General features: G+C 41.6%; 1 protein-coding gene and 1 long non-coding RNA gene across 12 annotated transcripts in view; one reads left to right on the forward strand and one right to left on the reverse strand.

The window, feature by feature from the left end:
• PIK3R3 (phosphoinositide-3-kinase regulatory subunit 3) overlaps nucleotides 1-24,264 on the reverse strand; it is a 363,941-nt gene that overhangs the window by 93,176 nt on the left and 246,501 nt on the right. The gene's annotated exons all lie outside the window — the stretch shown is intronic.
• The window catches only part of LOC110073779 (uncharacterized), a 281,110-nt gene that overhangs the window by 34,581 nt on the left and 222,265 nt on the right, over nucleotides 1-24,264 (forward strand). For all 9 annotated transcript variants that reach the window (XR_013544883.1, XR_013544884.1, XR_013544886.1 and 6 more), the window contains one exon: nucleotides 19,770-19,886. This is a non-coding gene — a long non-coding RNA (uncharacterized LOC110073779). The remainder of the gene's footprint in view (nucleotides 1-19,769; nucleotides 19,887-24,264) is intronic.

A 24,264-nucleotide genomic window follows, 5' to 3' on the forward strand; every position in this document is an offset into this window, starting at 1 on the left:
CCTAGTCCAAATCTGATTTTACCCATTACACCACTAAGTAATATTCTAAGTAATCTTTATCCAAATTTATAATTGACCTTCCAGGCTTTTCACCATTAGCTGAAGAAGCTTCTGCATTGTAGATTTTTTCCTTAGGGCTGCTGCCTCCATGAATGTCCTGTAGATACCATGGCAAACCAAAGCTGCCATGGTAACTCTGTGGCTGAAATCCTGTTGCCTAGTGTAATACACTACAACTCAAATTAGGGCTATTGAATCACTTGGGATTTGGTGATTCAACATCTCTCTAAGTTCCACTGATTCACTGAGCCTACTCTAGTTGCAATTTACTATGCTAAGCAATAGGATTTCAGCCTATATGTTGGCACTGAAAAAGCAGATACATGCGCTATTCAGGAATCCTGGTATGAGAGGGCCAGCTGATAACAACTGAATTAATGTCTTCATTTGTGCCATTATTCCAATATACCGTATTTTACTGTGTATACAACCCCTCAATATATGAAATGACCCCAATTTTGACACTTGATGGAGGTGGAGGAGCAGTTAATGGGCAACTGCTCCTCCACCTCTGTCTCCTGCTGCTTCTGCTATCTCCACTGCCCGCCCAATTACTTCCTCCAGTGTGACTGCTGACTGCCGGAGCTCACCTCCAGCTCAGGTCAGTGCCTTGTCCCCTGCCCTAAGGAGATTGGGGGAGGAGGTGATCTGGCGACGCAGGAAGAGGTGCCCGAGTGCGAGAGAGTTCTTGTTTGTCTCTGCCTCCTGCTGCCTCCACCAGGCAGGGGACAAGGCGCTGACGTGACCTGAGCCCCACTGGAGGTGGTGATCGGGTGGGCAGGGGAGGCAGCAGCAAGAGGTGCCCGAGCACGTGTGAATGCTCATTCGCCTCCATCTCTGCCTCCTCCTCCTCCTCCTGCTGCTGCCTCAGGGCCACCAGAGGGGACATGTCATGAGCTCTGGAAGAGGCAATTGGGCAGCAGCAGGAAGAGGCGCCCGAGCACGTGCGACTGCTTCCTTCCATATATAAAACAACACTCATTTTTTCCTCTAATTATTTTAGGAAAAAGTGTTGTTTTACACATGGTAAAATGATGAGTATGTAACAATAGCTGTGGATGTTTTTTATTTACTATCTCCCTCTTTGTGACATTCATTCCAAGTAAAACTGCTCTGCTTTGGACTTATGGACATGATTTTTTTTTCAGAACACAAAACAATTTTTTCCCCTCACACATCCACTGCTTTGGCACAGCTGGCATCAGCTGAAATCTTCAGACAATATTTTGCTTTCATCTATGGCACACAGAAACAGAAGGGAAGCTTGCCAGGCCTAATACATCAAGTGCAGACAGATATAGATGGAAGAATTGTTAAAGTGACTGAGTCCACACAGCTATTTCTGTAGGCACTATTCTGATTGTAAATGTTTTACAAAGGCTTGCTGGCTGATGGGGAAAGGGAGCTTGTTCTGCCATTCCAGAGGAACAGCTTTTGAACATTGCTGAGTCTTCAGAACAAATCTATGATGACTTGGCTTCCACTGAAACAGCAGAAGCAGGCATGCAGGAAAAATGTGCTGGTCATGAACAGCAATTCCCAGTGGGTTCTCCAGAGCGAAATATGTCAGAACCTAAGGCCAAAGCAAAAGAGATCTGTAAGTGACATCATGGTAGCCTCTTCCACAGCTTTTGACTAAGAGTATCGGCAAGAATATGTCTGAGGGAGAGGGACCAGAAATCCATGGAGATATATTAGCAGAGTTTACAGGCATAGCATACAACAGTGTTTCTGTCTATGTACATTAGAATAATAAAGAAAATTAGGATTGCTGGAGGAAAAAAGTGCCCCCTTCTTCCCCTTCAACAATTACCCATACTATGGATGGGCAATTCTTGACTGATCAAGCAGCTGTTCTATATGTATCATAATAAAACCAATAAAATATAGGACACTGTAAATGGCCATAGGAAAACTAGCAGGCAGCGGGGAATTTAGCATTCCTACCATCACATTTTGGAAACAGCATGGGCACACACCTACAACCATCTAGGTTGGCTGTTTTTCCTCTGACTGGCAACACAACTTCTTGAGGCACAGAAAAAAGAATGAAAAATGAATCAAGCAATATAATTCTGAACAGTATGTGAATCAGGCTTCCTAGTTTTCTGGTATATATTCTAACTCTTCTTTTAATATAGCATGTCTAGATGGGTTCCACTCATTGCAGAGACAGAAGGAAGAAGTTAAAAATCAGATTGCCAAGCGCTGACTGTTTAAGACTTATAGAAAGTATGAAAGATTGTATTTTGCCAATGACAAAATACTAGTGCCGATAGCTCTAAGCATACTCTAACCAATTTTTGGTCATGAGCAGGCATGGAATTGGGAATGCTACATGCATCTGTGAGGACAGAGAAACACAGGAAGAGGAGAGCCCCTTAAGACAAAAGACAAACGAGGAAGCCACAATAGCCCAGGAGAGGGAGGTCAGAGATGGATTTGAATCTGGGCAGCCTGGCATTAGATCTTAAGTCCACTATAGAAAGCATTGACTTCCCATTTGTAAAATAGGTATAATACCAATCTATTGGAAGAGTGACAGGAGGGTGAAATTTTAAAAGAACAGGGTTATATCCAGTGATGGTTTTGCCTTTGCAGAAAGCATTTACTATCTGCACAAGTTATCACACCAGGACCCACTTCAGCCCTGAAACTCCTCTTTCAGAATTTGACATGATGCAATCAGTGGCTTAAAGCAAGAAAATGGAAAGTGGGATGAAGCGCCTCAGGCCCCAGAGGCCAAAACTGGCACTCCGGGGTTCCATCCCAACACGATCATGTACTTTCCCAGGTGTTGTGTGGTTTTTGCTCCACTCTGAAAGGTTGAAATGCTGCTCATAAGTCATTGGTTATTGGCAGTGAGAGCTTCAAGCTAAAATATGCAGTTATTTTTGGTCTCACCGTTTGCCTTTGGCACTACCCACCAGCAGAATGCTCCCCTCACCAAGTTCATTGAAATTGAACTTGGCCTTCTGGCAGAAAGAGGCTCTTCTCCTTTGTGCTCAAATAAAGCCAGTATTACAGTGTGTGCATTTCTTCCGCTGTGATAATGTATGTAGGAAGAAAGGGCAAAGGAGACATTTTACTATTGTCTGAACATTCTACAAAGGAGGCTATGATGCCATCAGATCAGGCCCTTAGGGCAGAGGTCCAAGGTTCCACCATTCAAGCAGAATAAGTAGGAGTGCTCTGAAATCCCTAAAGAATGTATTTAAAACATTTTGAAATAAGTAAAGCAATGCACATTACTTTCTGGGTAGGCATCAGACCGTGAGGTCCAAAGTCTGTTACACGACTGAGAGACTCCCTCCTCCTCCCCCTTTAAAGCAACAATAGCAAGAAGAAACATGGACTGTCATTAGATGCCTACAGTTGCTGTCATGTGATAATTAATTACAGAAGTTACTGAGAGGCGTATGCTAACTCTTGGGACACCTCAGAATAAGTATACGAGTAAGTATGAGAGACAGTCTGGGTGATACCACTGATTAGGTTAAAAACTATCCTAGAACATAACCCTCTTGCCAAATGTCGCTGGGACCAGGGGACAAGTTCTAAGATAAGCATAGTGTTAATAGTCCTTGACCTACAATGAGTAAAGGCAGGGCAGGCTTCAGGGAGATTTCACGGAGAGCACATGCAGGCATAGGAGGCAGGACCCAATTGTTTTGGTGGGATATGGGTAGTTTTCTGCTTACAATACTTCAAACAAGCCTCGCAGATTACAGTAAATTGCAGCTGTGCCCTGTGTCTGCTACCAACAGAGAAATTCTTGTTCAGCGTTAACAATAGCCAAATGAGTCATATTGGCATAGCTCCTAATGACGCAGGGGGTTCAAGTTAAGAGATGGGCCATCTAAACACAACCATAATACCTCTTGCTAATGTACCTTGTCCTCTTTCAGATTCCTTGGTGGAAACAGCTCAGTATTTCTCTCCCCCCCCACACACACACCTCTGGCCTCACAATGAATGAGGAGTTGTGAAGTGGCTGCAAGAAAATCACAGGTCAGCCCCAAATTTGGAGCATCACATTTGGAGCTAAATATAGTCATGACCAAAGGTGTGGTCCTGCAACTGTTGCTGGACTGCTACTTCCATCAGCACCAGTGTAGCTAATTTAAGAGAGATGCAATGCAACAACATCTTGTTGCCCATCCCTGGTATAAACCTTCAGCATTCCTGATAGCACTGATACCATATCCTTGGAATATAGCTCCACCCCTGCCCCTAAGATCTCTGAGCATGAACTGAGATGGAAGAGGAAATCAGGCAATCAGGCAATCAGCCAAAAGAGACAATATAATAATGGATTACAGTACTTCAATGACCCTTACACTGAGTAAATGGTCATTCCGAACTGTCAGGGCCAATTTTTTTTTTTGGTATGAAAAATATTATGCCTTGGAACAACTGATCATGATTTAATTTAAACTTGGTAGTGCCCAGCATCTAGTATAAGATAGAACTGATGCTGAACCGCTCAGAAAATGTGACTGCAGTGCTACTAAACATATATAAGCAGAAAGTTGCCAAGAAGGTCCACAATGGCCATATCTAATTTCAAAGACAAAACCTATTTAAAATTAGTAGTTTGGTTAAAAGGTACTTATGGGTTAAGGGTGACAAAGTGGCTGAGGATGTTTGGAGGCTGTTTAAACCCAAATTACTGGAAGCTGACCGCGATTACACTTCAAAAAATGAACCAGAGTTTAATTGCAGTATTTTGAATTGTTATAAAAAAGTGTGAATACACGACATACATGTGAGCATGGATTGTTTTCACAGGGCATCGTGTTATTGTGATGAGAAGCAATGTATTTTTCTTCTCCTCCGGAGGGTTGTTTATTTTAACATGGCTGTAAAACTGATTTACTTTGCATCAATTTGCCTTATATGAATCCATCTATTAGCTCCCTACTTTTTTGTCCCCTGGTGTGAGTGTCAACTGCATGTTTCTCTTATCAGGCTGCAGTGTCCTACAGTCCAGACATGTTACTTTTTTTTTCATTTTTTTCCAGTCTGTTTTAGTTCTGTATCACTTATAAATGAAATAATAAATAAATAAATAAATAAATAATGGAATTAAGAGTTTTTGAATTTAGGATATAGAACAGCTAGTAAGGCAGAACATACAGTATAAGGCAATACTGTACAGACTTTTAATTGTTCATGACACACAGAAAAAGGCAATCGTTATAGAGCAATTGCAATCTGCAGATGCCCATGAAATGAAGCAGTATTAATACACATGATTTAAACATACGTGGTGAACTACAAAGTCAATACAAAACTTGAAAAAAAAATCAAATGAAAAGTTAGCTAAAGGGATGCACACAGTGACGCAAATCCCATGTGACTGCCATATGACTTTAAATCAGTTTATTCAATCCTACTACATATTCTGATTTTTTCTGTAGTGTAACCATGCTTGCAGATTAGGAAAGGCAGAAACAAATTCCAAAGAATGCTACAATGGATAACATGCAGAATCAACTACAGTACTAAAAACAGGGATGGCTTAGGTTTCAAGTAGGTAAATGCCCCATCCTAGAACTGGAAGTGGGCACACATACATCAATAATAAAAGGGATAAAAGGGAAGAAGGAAGGAAGTCTAGTCCAAATGACAAAAACTAGACAGAATATAAACTCTGGCAAAACATTCTGCTAAAAATATCAAAACAATACAAATGAACTAATACAGAAGAAGAAGGAAGTCGTAAGTAAATTAAGACACACTTTTCTGGGTCAGACAATGGACTTTCTCATCCAGTGTTCTGGTCTTACCATGGCCAACTAGATGCCTACAGGAAGTCTGTAAGGAGGTAAGCACACCCTCACAGCTAAGTTCCCTAGCAACAGTACACACAGGAATACAGCCAGGGAAATGGCCACAAATGACAAAGGTATGACTCAAATCTTTTCTGAGGAAGATTTCTCCATGCAGTGAACCCAGTGCTGGTGAAAAACAGCAGATTACTGTACTTTGTTGGTCTGTCTGCGTCTGCATATACATAGACGCACAGTCGCAGCCACGCATGCCATTATGGGAGACTAGGGGAATTCCCCTCTCACATAGTCAACTCAGTTAGTCAGAGGAGAACATTTGGCTGAGTGTCTTTCTGAAGGAGTATCCATTGCACATTATAGACACACTCTCCCCCTCTTTGTGTGCATGTGTGGGTATGTTATAAAATGATGAATTCAATCAGCTGCATCTTCTTTGTAAGTGGTATTAAGAAAGGCATTATCCTGATAAATGATGGAGATAGCCGTAATGAGTACTTAAAATGCACTGTGAAAAGCTGTTTGTGACCAATCAAACCAAGGCATTGTTGTAACTTTCTGAAGACAGCTTGTTGTAAGGGGGAGTAAGCAGAGCTTCACCAATACTGTATACAATTTGGGCCTGCTATTGTTACTTCTTTGGACCTCCCCACCAAATGAGAGATAAGCAGGGAAGCAGTTATATATTTGAAACTGGCCAATAACTGATAAGTTTCAGCTTTTCTGTACAATCGGATTTGTATTTTTTGGACAAAATCCCTTGAGACTGCACCTATATTTTGGGGATATATTGTTTTTTCAGCACCATAATCATTTCGTATCTGGAAAAATAAGGCATTTCCCCCTAGATACTGCATTGATTGCTACTGTGAATAGCATATAGCTACCCCCACCAATTGGGAGAATGAGGGAGCTGCCTCAAGCAGCAGGTTCAACAGTGAGGGGATGAACAGAGCTGTGTATGCCATGCCATCCACCCTGTGCCTCCTAAATTACCTCATTGTCCTTATGTCTAGCAGAGGCCATTATCTCAGTGCTAAAGTAAGACTGCCAGTCCTTGGGTTTGATACATGCAATGAAGGGAGATACCATCTTGTCTGCCTCAAGAAGCAAAATGGTTTTGGCTAGCCCTGAATTATCACAGGGGCCTCCTGAACATTCCCATGGTACAATTAGTGATGAGCCTCTAAACCCCATGTTGTGCTTACCACATTTCATGAGGTTCCTTTATATATATCCCTTCTCTTCAGGATGATGAGGTACCATCAGAAAACATTCCTTGGGCATGGTCTGTCAACCTGCTACAAATCCACTTAACAGTAGCATTAGCCAGACCACATTTTACCAGCCTGGCCACAATAGTATTACAAAAGACCTTCTGAAAAAGCCTTTCTGGAATCAAGATGTACTGCATCTGCAGTGTTCCATCCATCTTCTAGAGACAATATGTTTGCCATGACTTGTCTTGAGAAATCTGTGTTGGATCTTAGAAATCATCATCATGGAATTGCAAAGGTGGATAGAACTGGGTCATCAAGTCCAGCCCTTGTGAGGAATTGAGTTCCCAACCTCTGGCTCTGCAGCCAGATGCCTAAGCCACTAAGCCGCCCAGCTGCCATAGTGTTCTTTCTTAAGTGCTCACAGACTGACTGTTTAATCTGTTCTTGGACCTTTCCTGATATTGATGCCAAACTGGCCAGTCAGTAGTTTCCTGAATCCTCTCTCTTCCTCTTTTTGAAAATGGGAATGTTATTTACTGAACAGAGGATGTCCCCTAGATCATGACCCAAGCATAGTTCTCTGGCAGTTATGTTTCTGTAGAAAATGTCCCCTGAAGGCATAGAGTTTAAACAGAAATTGGACAGTGCAGTTTATCAATAATTTACACCTGCTTTTTTTGTATCACTGTTGAATGTATGGAACCCTATAATCAGTTGTAGATGATCATCTCATTCTGTACTTGCTCTCTCTTTTTCTAGGATTTGGATCTTAATTTGTGTAAGTTATATACACATACCCCTTCCTTTACCCTGACATTTTAAACTTTGGCAGGGCCAAGACTTCACAGCTCTTGACAATGCTTAGAATAACATGGAGCACTACAAGATTGAAGATACATCTAAACAGGGCAGCTAGCATTTCTAAGTGAAAGGTTACCTATACCGCTTGTGGCTGATTTCAAATCAGCACTGCAGTAGAGTTCTTGGACAGAGTGGATTTCCCTACCAATCCATCTTCTCAAGGGCTGTGAGAGAAATCAAGATCTTAAATAATGAGAACCAGAAATACTTTTGCAATAATAAATAAATCAGCTGGCAAAACAGGGCCAAGGTATTTGCAAGAAAATGAGAATTCAGAACGAGACTTTTAAGATGAGAAAGATAAAACATTTTATTAGAAAGGAAGACTTTTGTCAATATGAAAATATTTTCCAGATCCAATACAGTGGGGGTCACTTCCTTCCAACGCATATTTTTGTAGTTCTATCCCTATGGAAACTGCTATTATAAATAAGGTATGAGGAATTCTAATTACTGTATATGTCTTTGTTTTTTTTGGGGGGGGGGTACTCTGATTTCCTAACCAAGCTGCTATGTTAGTATTTGCCAGATCAGTTGCCCTGAAATCACACTGCCAAGTTTTGGTGTTATTCTGAAAGACAAGGCAATGGCATTTCTCTCCGTGTATTTTTTTCTTAAATAGTAAGCTACAAGTGGATAAACAGAAAAACAAATCAAACCCCTTGGCACATCTAGACCAACTCTGAGTGGGCACAGATTTCCAAGGTTTTAGGAAGGGTTTGTTCTCAGCTCTATCTGGAGATGCTGAAAATTGAACCTAGGACCTTCTGAACCACTGAGTTATAGACCCTCCCACGTAGCTCAAACAACTGACTCAGGGTGTACTAGATGGCCAAATTATTCCAGTTTAGATCAGTCTTGAGAGTGCTAAACAGGTTCGCTTTGAGGTGCGATATGCCATCTGAGAAGATATCCTCGCATGAGAAGACTCCCTGGAAAAGACGCAGATGTTAGGAAAGTGTGAAGGCAGGAGAAGTGGACAACAGAGGACAAGATGGTTGGGCAGAGTCATCGAAGCTGCCAACATGAATTTGACCCAACTCCAGGAGGCAGTGGAAGACAGGAGGGCCTGGCGTGCTCTGGTCCCTGGGGTCACTAAGAGTCGGACACGACTAAACAACAACAAAGCCATTTGGGGGCAATCCTTGCATCTGCATGCAAGGATCAACCTCATGGCACCTAAAATGACCCTGTTTAGAATAATCAAAACTGTTCCTTGAGACAGGATTCTCTCAAGATCATTAAGCAGCTGGTTGACTGTCTCTTTGGTGAAGCTGATTAATAAGGAAAGCTTCGTTTCCACCTGGCTTTGGAGGGGAAGAGACAGGAAGTTTTGCATTTTTAATTGAATTTATTTTTAAAAGCCCAGTCAAAGTATTGCTGACGTGCTGTGTCGGTTAATAGCAATTAAAAAGAAATGGAAAGCTTCTTTTCTCTTGCCCTCCAATGGCAAGCAGGAAGGAAGCTTTCAATGTCTGAAGATTGTGAAGCAGCTTCACTAAAAGGACAGCCAGCTAACCTCTTGGTTCAGTCCCAGCAATCACACACACTGGAACTGAAACAAAACAGAAGAATCTCACCTGCACCCACACACAAAAGAAGCCCCTGACAGTCACTCAAAAAGGTGCAGGTAGGTACTGATTGGGGGGGGGGAGTGGGGTGTGATAGCACTTATGTTGTGTTGCTGGGGGAAAAAAACAGCCTATCTCCATCCTGGACCAATCTGTGAGCTAAATGTCTATGCTCGTAACTGCACCCTCAGACATTCAGAGAAAACATGCTGTCCTCCAGATTCCAACTGTGCAGGGGGACCAAGTCAAATGAAGAGTCATTTTCATGCTTAAAACACGGTTTTATAGAATATCATTTCACATTTCATTTGTAAGGTAATTGGGATAGCTCCTTGCATAAATTAGAAGGTACTTATATAATTGAGAAATGAAACTATACATTGAGCAAGGTAGGTTAGCATAGCAGTGCTGATTTGAATGCAACATTAAACTGGACATTAGTTGTTGTTGAATACATGAAGAAAAATCCTTAACCTCCCACATTCCCAATTATAGTTTTGCACTTGAAAACAAAGCCTGTAGAAACATGGCTGGCAAAAACGACTCTGCGTTGGGATTAGAAGGGAAGAAATTGTCAAGTTGTTTCTGTATGTTGGGAGATAGAATACAGCGTGTACAAAAGGAGATGCTACAAGATTCAGGCCAGGACATACTTGGGTTTTCTTGCTGAGTGCAGCAATACCAAGAGAATTATATAAATAGTCACTTTTCCCCCTACTTACATAATTTTTTAAAAAGAATGACTAAATAATACTACAGACCTAAGAATCCTTGATGACCACAAAAATCCCCCAACTCACCTAGAACCCATGCAAGAGTCATGGCTGAAGCAACTGGCAGTCTCATTGTGTGCTTTTGGAGGGAGGGTGGGGAAAGGGAAGCCTTTCCAGTAAAGACAAATTCCTTCTTTGTTGTCTCAAGGATATATTTCTAATAGTTACATTTTTGGCTACCAAGGAGAACAGGTCACAATATTCTGGGGAGTATAGGTGGGATGTGTCCTTTCAGTGTATGACATCTTTAGAAGTCACACAGAACCTGATATATATTCTGCTGTCCTTCAGACAGGCAATGACATTTTAAAAGTATGTCAAATATAAGAGTTATATACACATTGATTATGCATGGAATGCTTCTATTATATAATGGTTCAAAATATTTTTATTGTGTCATATTCATATACTGTATTTGGCACCAAAACAGCCATGGAGAGAATTAATTCTGTATAATATTTTTATCTATGCAACATTTTAAAAAGTTACCCCAAAAGACTTACAGTGTAAATAAGAATCAGAAGAGGTTGTTCAAGGAAAAGGTGCATATAAATATGAATCTGCCACAAAAGAATATGACTTGGTAAGAATTCTAGGTTTTACCTTCTTTTAAAAAAATGTTTGTAGCTCTCCTTAGTAAAATAGTCTGAGAATGTACCAGCAGTGTCTGTAGAAGGTTGAATAAACAGAAGGAAGCTCAGCAAGCCAATCCCACGATCAGGATGGGGACTCCAGTAATAAGCATGGTTCCCTGTCTTCCCTGGCAACGTTACATATCCTATTGCCTCCCTGCCCCCATGAATCCTCTGGTACTTTGCTTTATCACCTGCACATTTTGTACCCCATATCAAGACTGTGCTCTCAGTCTTAGTTCCCACCCCCATGTATTTATTATTTCGCTTGATGACATCATTTGTATAGTGTTCAGTTAACCATAATTTTACGTGGTTAACAATTAAAACTGAAAACCATAAAAATTATCAAAACAATTCATAATGATGAAACAAAATAAACATCAACCAGATAACAAAAGCAAACAAAACATGACACCAGCAACAGCAAAACATTAAAACATCCGAGCTACAACAGCCTAATGGGCTACAGATTTTCAAATGATCTAAAAATCCTAGGAGAATACAAATTTTTCCATCCTTGTGGAGAAGATTCCCAAATGGCAGCAGACACCACCAAAAAGACCCTTTTTCTGCTAACTAATTGCTATACCTAATTTGGTAGGGACAGTCTGAGAAAGACCTCTGAAGAAAGTTGTAGGGTGTGGGTAAGATAAATATCAGAGGATGTGATTCCTCACATAAGCTCGTCTCACAGTGTTTAGGCCTTCACTAGTAAAGAAAAAGGAAAGAAAAAGAGTACTTTGAATTAGGCCTACAAATGGACTGGAAGATGATGCAGAGGAGTAAGTGCTGGGGTGATGGTAAAATGACCACTTTAATTTAGTAGGTTTTCTGCCCTGTTTGAGATCGTCTGGAATTTTAGGCCATTTTCAAAGGCACTGCCATACAGAACAGATTACTGTACAGTAATTCAGATGGGAGATTACCAGAGCATGGATAACTGTTGCAAGGCTACAGTATTCCTGTCCAGAGAGGGTCACAGATGGCATATCAGCTTTAGTTGACAAAAGGTGCTCTGCATCACTGTAGCCACCTGAGCCTCATGTGACAATGATGGATCTAACAGTATCCTCAAATGGTGACCCCTGATATTTTAGGGGGACTGCAACCCCTTCCAGCAGTCAGCTATACAGACAAACCAGCTGCTAACAATACCTTCACCTTCTTTGGATGGAACCTTATTGCTCATCATCAAGCTTATTACCATGTCCGGGCACTGAGCTAGAACATCATCTATTCCAATAGTTCTCAGCTTTGTGTATCTTATGTTCCAGCAAGCACTCTGTCAAAGAATCTGAGTCTCACCAAGATGACAGAAAAATCCTACTTTTGCCTGTAAAAGTTTTCTGTTAGTATATTTATGGTTAATGGCAATTTGGTGGTCTGGCGAAATAGGGGATTAAGAGAAACAGTGAGTGTCCCGAGTTATTGCTTGCATACCAAAAGGTCACAGTTGAATAATTTGTGACAGATAGAGGCAATAGGAGATGGCACATCACATTTACATGACAAGGAAGCCTGAATACTGAAGGAGAGAAAATTCACTCACCGTTACCACGCAAACCCTCTGTCCCACCTAGAGTATGCCTGTGTCCCAGTAACAGTACATGCACCAATGATTGAGAACCACTGCCGTACTCACCAGGATTACATTGCTGGTGTCATCTGCACACGGATGAGATCTCAGCCCTTATATCTGCATGGCCTCTCCCAGCAGTTACATGTAGATGTTGAATAGTAAAGGGAATGAAATGGGATCCTGGGGAATCTCACAACACAGCTGCCAAGAGACAGAGCAATAATCCTCTAGAATTGTTTTCTGCAATTGACTGTCCCAGTAGATGGCTTAGAGCCAGTTGCTGTTTATTGGCTGCCTTGCCATGTTCAGTGTTTTTTTTTTCTTGACATGCAGAGTCTCAAAAATCATGAGAGCCAGGGTACCTAACAGAAAGCTCAGTCAACACCTGAGACTTTCAACAGAGGCCTTTTTGATAGTCGTGGAACCAAAGGGGTAGCAGCATCTTAGAACATCACCAAGGCAGGCCTTCTCAACAGCTGCATCCTCCCCACTAAGATATTGTCCCACCACATAGTCCAAAGGGCAGGTGCTGCATTTATTTTTAAACACCTTCTGAAAACAGACCTGTTTATTCAGGGCTTTCTTAGCTGAGAATAGCTCTGCTTTTCTGTTTTACAGTGGGAATATTTTTAATCTTCTATTTTCTTTTTCAATAGTTTTACATTGCACTGTATTATAAATATGTTGTAATGTCAACCACTTAAAGTCTGCATTGCCATTTTAATGTAAGCCATTTACTACATCAAATGGTACACAAATACTAAAGACATAAGTATTGCAACAATGTTACCTCCAACACCCATATCAGACAATCTACTCAGAAGGAAACCACAGCTGATGCCATTGAATGATGCCAACTTGATCACACACCTCTGTAGGCCTCGTAAAACCAGATCTACAGGCCAGTAGAAATAGATCTAAGAAAATCAGTTGCATCCAAGCATGACTGAAGTTGGCTAGGAGCCATCCACTCAAACGTCTTGTCCAGGAAGCAGGTGCTTCCAACTAGCCTAGCTGTTCACATCTTCTGGGACCAGGTATAGTTTTATGTTACCCTTTTAAACAGGCTGAAAACAGCCCTTTTCTTATGGTAGATCTTACAGCCCTCTGGATCTTTCCAGACATCTCTTCTCCCTATGATAATAAGCTAAGATGGGCAGCAGTTGAAGAAGAAGATGGTCAACCATACCTAGTACTTGTTCTGTGGGAAGATGTATGTGATCTGCCCAGCCCAGGTGATTTGGGGCTTCAAATCATCACAACAGATTCATGGAATGAACTTGTGAAAAAGCAGCTCTTGTGGTATTTCTGCAGAGTTGAAAGGCAACCACATAAGCTGATCTTGCCTTCATAAGCTGTTCTGAGCACACATACAGGACTTTACTGGTGCAGAATTTCTTTAGTGGGTACAGCCTATACCTATTCTTAGTTCAAAAGACCTCTATGGGACCATCTCAGGAATCCAAAAGGCCACTTTTTGGAAGAAATATGCACATCTACTGTATGTTTGCTTGTTTCAGTCACCCTGAAACAAGCCACTGAACATCTGCACTGTAGATAGGAATCACCGCAAGCAGAAACTATCAGCACACCTGCAGAAATGATGTTGGCCATGGCTGTTTTATGCCGCATTATTCTTGCTTTTTCAGAGAATGTTCCTTTGTCCTCTTAACTTTAGCACTAAATGTCAAAGAAGGAACATGAGAAGTTTAACAACTGGCAACACATAAGGTCTAGACACTTTTTTTCAACTTTAGGCAACTTACCTCTAAAAGCTATACCTTTTATATAATGGTACAACAAGATTTCGGTCACTGCCTTGACCTGACCATGTTAACTACATTGTTTATGTGAGGATAACTAGTTCACCGAGTTATATCTCTGCTTGTGGAGCCAGAGGTTAAGAGTTTGGTTCCCTGCCATGCCTCCCGGCAGAAGAGTCAACCTGTGTAGCCTTGGATAAGCTGCAGAGTCCCAAATGCCCCCAGAAGAAGGGAATAGTAAACTACTTCTGAGTACTCTCTAGAAAGCCCTGAAAATAGTCACCATAAGTCAGAACTGACATGATGGCACATCATCATCATTATTAACTGAATTTACTCATCGTAACACTTTCACTTTGGGATGCCTCCTTGAGTTTTTTCTCTTTTTCAGCAAATGGGTAAGGAGCACAGAAACAGTATCCCCAGAACTAAATTAACTGCTGCCTATGTTTCCCAAGACTATACTACTAGTATTTGTCCCTATGATTTCCTTGCTCCCACATTAATACAGTACTTTAAAACCGTTAAGTCAGAAAGAGAAACAGGACCACAGTCAATCTAGAGAATCGTCTGGAGGGAACTGCTGGTGCTCAAGAAAAGTAAAATGTGAGGCATTATACAGAGGCCATACATAAGCCACTCTGAGCTTACTGGGGATGATATAAAATAATTGTGACTTGTCAGTATATCAATGTGCACATCACTCACCTACACTCACAAACTCTTACTTCATGAAATTAATGTCTAAGTGTAAAATTTCAGCATTTCAAGTACAGTACAAGGAACACAGCACACAGTTGATTCCCCCACCCACCCCTGCAAAAAACAAAAAACCACCACAGATTTTTCAAAGAAGGAAGTGCTGGAATTTGCAGGATGAGAGGAAAATCTGTAACAATTTGCCTATTGAGTTAACCACCTACACAATGCAAAGGCCTTTTAATATTTCTCTGTTCCCAAAGCCAAAGCTGAACTCAGAACAACCTAGAGATGGAGATCACAGACTGACTGGCAGCAGCAGTCGGTCAAACCCACTGGTGTTGGCAGCTGATCCGGAGACACATTGTTTGGCCGAGATCATTTGCATTGAACTGAATTTCCGTTCATTGTTTCAGGAGGGGGATACAATGAGGTGTGTGACAGCAGAGAATCAGCTGAGTTACATATTACTTGAATTCAGAATGCTTGGTTGATGTTTAGTTTTAAAGACCATGTGAAGTTTTTCTTCTGATCTCCTGCCTAATGAAATAGGTTAATGGAACACCAGGCTGCATAAATTTGGTTCAATTACCCATCAACAACTCACACACACACACACAAAACAAAGATAGATTTATGCTATCTTAACTGTGAATTTTAAAAAGCACTTCATATTCAAACGTTTGTGCAAGGCCTGTGTAAAATGTTGTTTATCTTTATGTAAGCTGTGAGTTTCAGTTTGTCACAGAAAAGAGGGATATAAATGTCCAAACCATGCCTCTAAACTAAGCCTGCAACTAAAGACAAGGGATAGTGTCTTGACTATAGTGCCCATTAATAGATAGACCAATTAAATAATGAATTGATTACATCTTTAACCAAGCTTTCCTCTTGGAGGAAGAGGAAAGTTGACATATATGGAGTACTGTAATCTAGTTATCAGCACTTTAAAATAATGTTAATGTTCAGTTTATTTCTCAACTTCCTATTTTGGAAGCCATGCCACAGATGGTAATTACAGCAAGATTGTAGATTATGTGAGCATTTGCAAATCTTAGCTTCAAAACAGTAGTGCACAGGTAGGGCGATTTCTGAAGGAACACCCCTCTTTTTGTTTCAGTCATTAGCATTTTCCTAGCCAGCTGAGCAGCAGCAGCACAACTTGGAGAACTTTTTTTTTAAACTACAAGACCCAGAATCCTGCCTCCTGAGTGGAAAATTCTGGGCAGATCTGCAGGAATCATAACCTTGTTCTATTATCTCTCATCATCTGGGAAATTTGTACACATTACTTTTTTCCTGTTGGGCCATGACAGCCTTTTCTCTGTCAAGGGCTGTCATGGCTAGACAGCAAAGAAAGGGCTGTTAAAATCATGTAGTGCCTTCTCCATTGCCTTGTATCAAAGCTCACAGTTCCTATTTGGCTGGGAACAGAAGCACCCAGAACACAGTCATCCACTACCAGAAAAGCTGGAGATTAAATTTAGTGAAGACAGGAGGGCCTGGCGTGCTCTGGTCCATGGGGTCACGAAGAGTCGGACATGACTAAACAACAACAACAAAAATTTAGTTAGAAAAATGGGCAAGGAACCAAACAAATAAGAATATTACTTAGCAGTTTTGTTAGCAGATATTGTTTTGACAAACTCTGCTATTAGCAAAGCAACAGGACCTTGGAAAGCTATTTCATACCCAGTGAGACTATTTGTCCACCTAGTCAATAGTGTCTATCTCCAGGGTCACTGGCAGGAATTTTGACCATCGCCTGCTATCTCATGGATGGGCAACTTCAAGGGTTAAGGCAACACACTGTCTCCTGACCACCCCAGATGCTTCACCCCCTGCCACTCTGTTACTAAATTTGTTGCCTCTGCCCCACTCACAAAAAACAGCATTTATCTCCAAAAATAAGGTGTGCAAGAAGTACATGCCTTGTTTTAAAGCAAAAGTATATTCCCATGGGTCTGGAAGGATGAGACAAAGAGTAGGAAGCAGTATGGGATGGGGGAGAATGACAGCATCACTTCTCTTGCTTTAAGCACTGAGACAGCTTGGACAGAGGGATTGTGGGATGACTCTCAGCAGGCAAGACCCCAATTTAGAGAGAATACTCATTAAATTCTTCATTCTCCAGTTTAAACTGTCTCAAAGATACTTCAAGAAGTAATGCTCAAGGCCCACAAGATTCCTTAACTCTTAAGTGAAAACATGATGCAATCCTATTCTTTGTCATCAAAGTTTCATCAATTTGCATACACACTCTCTCTCTCTCTGCAAAACTACTGCCATTTTCCTTTAAGCAACAATGCACACATACAGCAGACACAGAACAAACAAGTGGTTATTAAGAGAGACCCAACGAACCTCTAATCCTTAAAGGTCTATGCAACAAAGCAGGAGACACTGTCATTTTGTATGGTTTGTGCTACTGCATTCTTTCAATTATGCAAGCTTGCTTAATTTGCACAAAAATGATTCTCCTTCTGTCATTAAGAACATCGCCAAATGTCTCGCCATCTCACAGAGCAAGGGCAGTAATTTTATGGTTCCTTGTTCTCACATCAAGACAAGCAAACATTTCTCTCCTTACCCAGCTGACACAACTCAAAATGGCCTTATGCTGGAACAGTGAGATTGCCCTTACGTCATACTAAAGTCAAAAGCAAAAAAGAAAGCAATAATTCTGCTGTGCTTTCACAGCAACCTCCTTCTCCCCCCACCTGGAGATGCCAGAAATTGAATCTGGGACTTTCTGCAGATTCACAATTATGTATTCTCTCCCAAAATTCTTTATGTGCTTCCCACACTCTGTTTCTTCCCATACAATTTAAAAAAACCAAGAAAAAGTATTTTAATGCAGGTTGCCATCTTCAGCAAAGCAGATATACATACATACTTACGTACATACGTACATACATACATAGAGACACCCTCAAGCAAGCACATATCGGATACTTGCAGCATGCAGGGGACCCTGCTTTTGCCCAATTCTGATCTGATGAATCTCACGGGGAGAGGGGAAGGGGGGGTCACCCTTTCTACAGTATAGAGTAATCCACATCCTAGCCAGACGCTAACGCAGGCCTGGCGTTTCCTTCCCCGATGCACGGGTAATGAAGGGGTGCATGTGAAATGATTTTTTTGGGGGGGTGAGACCCCATTATTCTGAAGCCAGGCGTCTATTTTATTTTTCTCCTCGCTTTATTTTCGACCTTGGGAATGCGCCGATCTTTCTCCTCCTCCTCCTCCTCCTCCCCCCCCGCTCCTTTCCCCCCAACCCGCCCCGCCACCCTCCCGCCGTTTCCCCGAGTGGAGGATGACGATTTCTCTTGGCTCCCTTCCAAGAATGCTGTCTTCTCTTTATTGATGGGGATTGCGCTGTTCATTCTTATCGGAGGAATAGATTTCAGCTATGCGCTCGCTCCATTAGCTCCGATACACCGTGGGGAATCGAGCTGCCCATCTCCTTCGTTGCGATTGCCGGCAACGGAGCGCTTACCCTGCTTGCTGCCAACTCGGTGATGTCATCTTCAACTGCAATGCGACCTCCCCTCCTGGCCTTGTGCAAAACTCCCTTAATGAGGCGTCTGTGCTCCTGGCTGCTTCCCTGTTGGCACTCGGGAAAGCAAAGGGCGTGCGGCACAAATCCATCTTTGCAGGCATTCATCTTTATTGTTGCATACTGACCCAAAGTACCTCACTCCCTCTCCGATGAGACTGATTGAAATTCAATGGGAGGAAAAAAAATGCCAGGAGAACAATTTGTCCTTAACTAAACACAGCCTTTTTCTTCTTTTCTTGCCTCTTCTCATTGCACCCCCCCCACCCCACCCCCACCGAGCTATACAGGAGCTGTTGCTAGTTCACTTCCAAGATTCTCCTTCTGGCAAGGAGAAATGATTTGCAGCCGGTATTTCGAAGCGTTAGCTAAATCCCGTGGATAGATATGACTAGATTCTAACCCCTCTCCTTAGTACACTTCTTTCCATCGTGCAGCATTTAGGATGAAGTGCAAAAAACCAGAGGCAAGCTGCAAAAATGATCCCCAAGGAAAATAAACTGTGATTACTTGACACCTACAGTATGTTTTCGTTCTGGACAAAGCCTGCACAACAGAGAAATAGGAATGTGTTATGCATTTGGCCACTTTATTTTAAATAGCAGTTTAGGTTAATAGTGTTCATTGCCAAGGAAAATACATACATTCCCAGCTTCCGGAGAGGACACAGGATTTATTCTGGATTTCATAAAACTCGGGAAGAGAGATATGTGTGTGTGATTTGTTTTCCATTTCTTAGGATACCTTACATCATACTGTAATGGCAACTCTCTGATGAAGGAAGGTTATGATGGCTGGAGATTTCTAGTTTAGAAAAAGGGCATGTAAGCGGGGCAGAGGGCATAATAGAACATACAGAATTATGTACAATATGGGGGGGGGAATTGATAGGGTGAAAATGTTTCTCCCTCTTTTATAGTACGGTACAGAACTCAGAGTCCTTCAATGAAGATGAACAGCTGGAGATTCAGAACATATAAAAGAAAGCACTTGTTCATGCCATGCATAATTACACCATGGAATTTGCTACTGGAAGATACAAGGATAGTTATCATCTTGGACAGCTTTAACAGGAGTGGCCAAATTCACGAAGGACAAAGCCATCAGCAGCTACCAGACACTGGTTATATTGTCCTTGCAGTATCAGAGGCATCTGGTTGGCTCCTCTGTGAACAGAATGCTGGGCTAGATAGACAGACCTCTCATGATCTGATCCCTCCCTCTTTTTTAATCTTACTTGTGACTCTCACTTTACAGTTACATCAGTCAAGGTTGGATAGAGTAAGCCCAAGGCCATCCCATGAGCTTCATGTCTGGGCAAGATTTGGACCTGAGCATCTCACAATCAAATATGTGATAAGACAGCTTTTGAAGGTAAGCTATTCGGGAAGTTGTTTACACTTGTATAAAGTCATACCCAAGTTCAGTTAATTTTACCTGAATTACTTCCAAGTAAAAGCACATTTATACACATTTATTTTGGAACAAATGTTCATGTTTTCAGCGTCATCTTATGATTTCCCAGAACTCCACACGTAATTGTAACCTAGGTACATGCATGGATTTTATTCTTCATCATTCATCATGCTCCAAGAATAAAAACACTGAAGGTCCAACCAGTTTACTGCTGCAATCAGCGTAAAGCCCTGCTGACTTTGGTAGGTAATGGATAAGGTTTTAGTACTGGAAAATTATTTGAATGGTTGATGGAGCATGAATAATTTCATACACACCACGAACACAATGGAGATTGTCTACATTATGTCTGTGAGACACAAGTTTCTGTCAGTCAATCAGTGATCATTCTATTCTGTGGCTTTCCAAGCTTGATTGCAAAAAGATATTAATTAAATACGGGGTCATAAGTTTTTGGTGGAATTTTAATTGCTGGGAGAAACGGGGTATTTATATTTGTATGGTGAGTGTTGTGTATATTTTTAACTTTTTTCTTGTAGTGGTGTTGTCCAGTTTTACCTTGGGGAAGAGCACCTCATTTCGTTGCACCCACTTGTGAGTGCAATGACAAATAAATTTCTTATGTCTTATGTCTTATAATCTACTACAAAACCCGAAGAAGCATACATTTTCCAGGACATTAATCAGTGGGACAGAATGAGCATAGGATGAGGACATGACAACACAACTCAGTGGGAGGACAGCAGTCTTGTGACAATACTGGCATACAGCCCCACAATTAATTCACCTAACTTATGATTTGGGGCTCACATGACTTGCAGTAAAAATCCCAAGAACTTCACTGTATTTGTCAGGCCACAGTATCTTCACAAGAGTGAGGCCTCCTGATCGACCAATCAAAATGGAAAACATAAGTGACATTAAGTCTGCTAGTGCTTCTACTATATTCCACCTAATTAACATCTCGTACCAGTGTTGTGCTAGGCACTGTGCTGAACACAGAAGAGATACAGAGCCTGCTGAGAGGCCCTGCAGCCGACAATAGCTAGGCAAGACATGAATGGATCAGAGCCAGAGACGAATACATGGCATGGCAGACAGTTAAGTTACAATGGAGTGGCAGCTGCAGTAATGTTTGCGGGCTATAGAAATGCGTTAAAAGTCTGGGTTGTCTCGTGGTTCAAGAATTGTTCAAAATAAAGACCTATTTGTCTCTCAGTAAAAGAACCATGGTGGGACAATGGGCAGCTAACTTGTGGCCATGTGTCTTCTTTTATAGCGGACAGTCCATTATGAGCTCTCATACAGCAAGTATGGTTTAACAATAAAGAACAATAGGAAGGGAGCGCAAGAGTGTGAGTGAGTTCCTGTCAATTGTTAGCATCTGGGCAACAGGCTATGACCCTGTCCACACTTGCATATAGCTATGATACATATTTCCCTGATAGCACTGTTTGGCATGGAAAAATATCTTGTCTGCTTGCGTTTGCACTTAAAACAGTTCATCCTTCCCCTTTAAGAGCTGGTCCATATCCTTCTGGCACAGGGCTAGGGTATGCAGTCTTTTGGGAACAATTCATTGAGATGCAGAATAGCTCTTTGTTATGCCTTCCTGGATGGGTACCAAGACTTAAAATAGATTTTACTGAATGTTAGGACCTTTTAAGCACCAGCCAGACCACACCAAATTTTACAGTGTGGACAGGCCTTAAGTCAACTTATCACAGAAGGGTGTTCTGGAACTGTAGTTTTAAAAAGTAACTTATCTCTGAGCAACATAGTGCCAATGCATCCAATAGTACCTGTGGCCTATGCTCATCTCTGTGTGTGTGTGTTTGGGAAGTTACAATCAGCCAGCAGTGACACCTCCATGGTCCAGCCATTCCGTGCCTCCAATAAATGCAAGTGATGTACTATCACTTCTCTACAGTATCACTTCTCTGCTACTCCTGCTTTCTGATGTTCTAGCTTTCTGTTACAAAAAGCTTTCCAAATCATTGAAAGCAGATATAAGATAAGATACCACAATCTGGAGATGAAGAGGATGGAATTCTGTCCCTCAGCCTTCACTGGCACCCACTCTGCCTTTACACATGCACTGCCACCGATTTGCATAAACTATTAAGCAGCAAGCTAAATAGATGTGGCCTCTTTAGGCTGTAATCCAGCGCTGAGATGAGCTAAGCGCACAGCACTTACTCCTGCATGTAATCAGTTTCAGTGCAGCACATTCATTATTGTTGCCTTTAGCATTAATATGTCTCATAAAGCAAATGCTCCAATGTGTTGCCCAAGGTCTCTGCAGCTTGTTCACTGCCTCGGCTCTCTCCTTTCCCCTGACCCCCCCCCCCCAAAAAAAAAGGCTGGAGTTCTAATGAGGGTCTCTGCATCCATGGATTTAGCATTCATCCCTATGATCTTCAGGGAGTCAGGTGCTGCGGGACAAGCAGTAGTCAGGACTGAGGAGTAACTAAGAACTAAAGACTAAAACAAGAGGCAGAACTGAGAATCCAGATAAAGTTTGTTATTATCAGAACTGCAGAGCTGGAAGGGACCCTATGGATTATGAATTTCGACCCCTGTCCAGGAGGCCAAGTGGGGAATTGAACTCTCAAGACACCTAAACCACTGAGCTATCAAAGAGCAGGTCAGAAATCAGGACTAGAGCTGGGAAATTTTCCTTTCTTTTTGCACTACGCCTGTTATGGAAATTGCTGTGTATGTTATGTGCCAGCAAGTTGGAACCCACTTATAATGACTCCCATAGGGTTTTCAAGGTAAGTGAGAAATTTAAGGGGTGGCTTTACCAGTTCCACTCCCCCAGTGAGCTTCCATGGCTAAATGGGAATTCGAATCCTGTTCATCGGAGTCCTAGTCCGTCACTCTATCCCCTACACCACACTGGGAATCTGCTACCACAAGATATAATGGTAGTCACCAGCTTGACAGCTGTAAAAGGAGAGTGGTCAAATTCACAGAAGACAAAGCCATCAACCGCTACCAGTCATGGATTATATAGTTGCTGTCACCTCAAAGACATCTGGTTGGGTACTCTGTGAACAGAATGCCAGACCTCCCCAGATTTCAGCAGCTCCTAACACGTGGCTGTGGTCTCCTTTATTATGTCATGGCACACATAGCAATGTAGTAAATAACAGCAATACAAATGAGGCAGGATATCTAGGCATTAATACCTGGCAGAGTCAACAGGAATTATTGCTAGATGAAGGGGCAAAGCTGCATAGCACCACGTTGGCATAATTTGCTCACAAAGTACTACACCAGTGTGTCTGGCTGTGTACATTAAAATAATAAATACATTTAGGATTGGAGGGGGAAGTGCACCCTTCCTTCCCCCATTCCATAGGCACCCATTGAGACATGAGATTTACAATTTCTGCACCTAGAGATTTATGACTGATTTATGCCAATGCTCAGTGGACTTGTTTAATCTGCAATCAGTCTGTTTGATGGGAAGTTTTAGATTTAAGATTGGCACATAGAAGGTACTCCGATGCGGCATCAACCCATAGCTGCCTTTGTTTCAACAAGAATCCTGCATCAACCAAAGAGAAGAAGGACACAGAGGATGTTCTCTGAAGAATGGGAGGACTGTGAACACATTTGGGCATCCCCTGGGCAATGACTACAACCTGTTAGCTGATATTCCCACTCCAGAAACACCACTGGCTTGCTTCTGGCATAAATGAAAAAGAAGAAGAAGAACCAAAGTGAAGGCAGGATTAATTACACTTCATGCATGGCCTGCATTCCAAGGAATTCATCTTAAAATATTACCTACTGTTTTAGTCCAGTGGTTCTTAACGTGGGCGATAATGCCCCCCAGGGGGCGATTTCATTTTTCAGGGGGGCGGTAGAATGAAAAGGGGCGGCATGGGGGCGCTGGAGCAGAAGGGGGCGGTAGGGGGGCGCTGGAGCAAGCCAAACCTGTGAAGATGGCTGCAGCCTTTTTACAATGTGCATGAATATATATTTTCCTCCTATCTTAATTGAGTTTCAGAGTTTTTGTCTTGAAATTTTTAGTTCCTGCATTGTGGTTTGTTTTTATGCCCCTTTTATATTTCTTTTTGCGTCTTAAAATTCGCTTGCAGCTAAATCATTAAATGTTACTTTTGGGGGGCATTTCATTTTCTTGGAATTGAATTTTGTTTTCAGGGGTCATTGGATTTAAGTGTCATAAATAAATAAATAAATAAATAAATAAATAAATAAATAAATAAATAAATAAATAAATAAACAAACAAACAAACAAACAAACAAACAAACAAACAAATAAATAAATAAATAAATAAATAAATCATCACCGTGGGGAGGG

Source organism: Pogona vitticeps, chromosome 4, assembly GCF_051106095.1.
Source record: "Pogona vitticeps strain Pit_001003342236 chromosome 4, PviZW2.1, whole genome shotgun sequence".
NCBI lineage: Eukaryota > Metazoa > Chordata > Lepidosauria > Squamata > Agamidae > Pogona > Pogona vitticeps.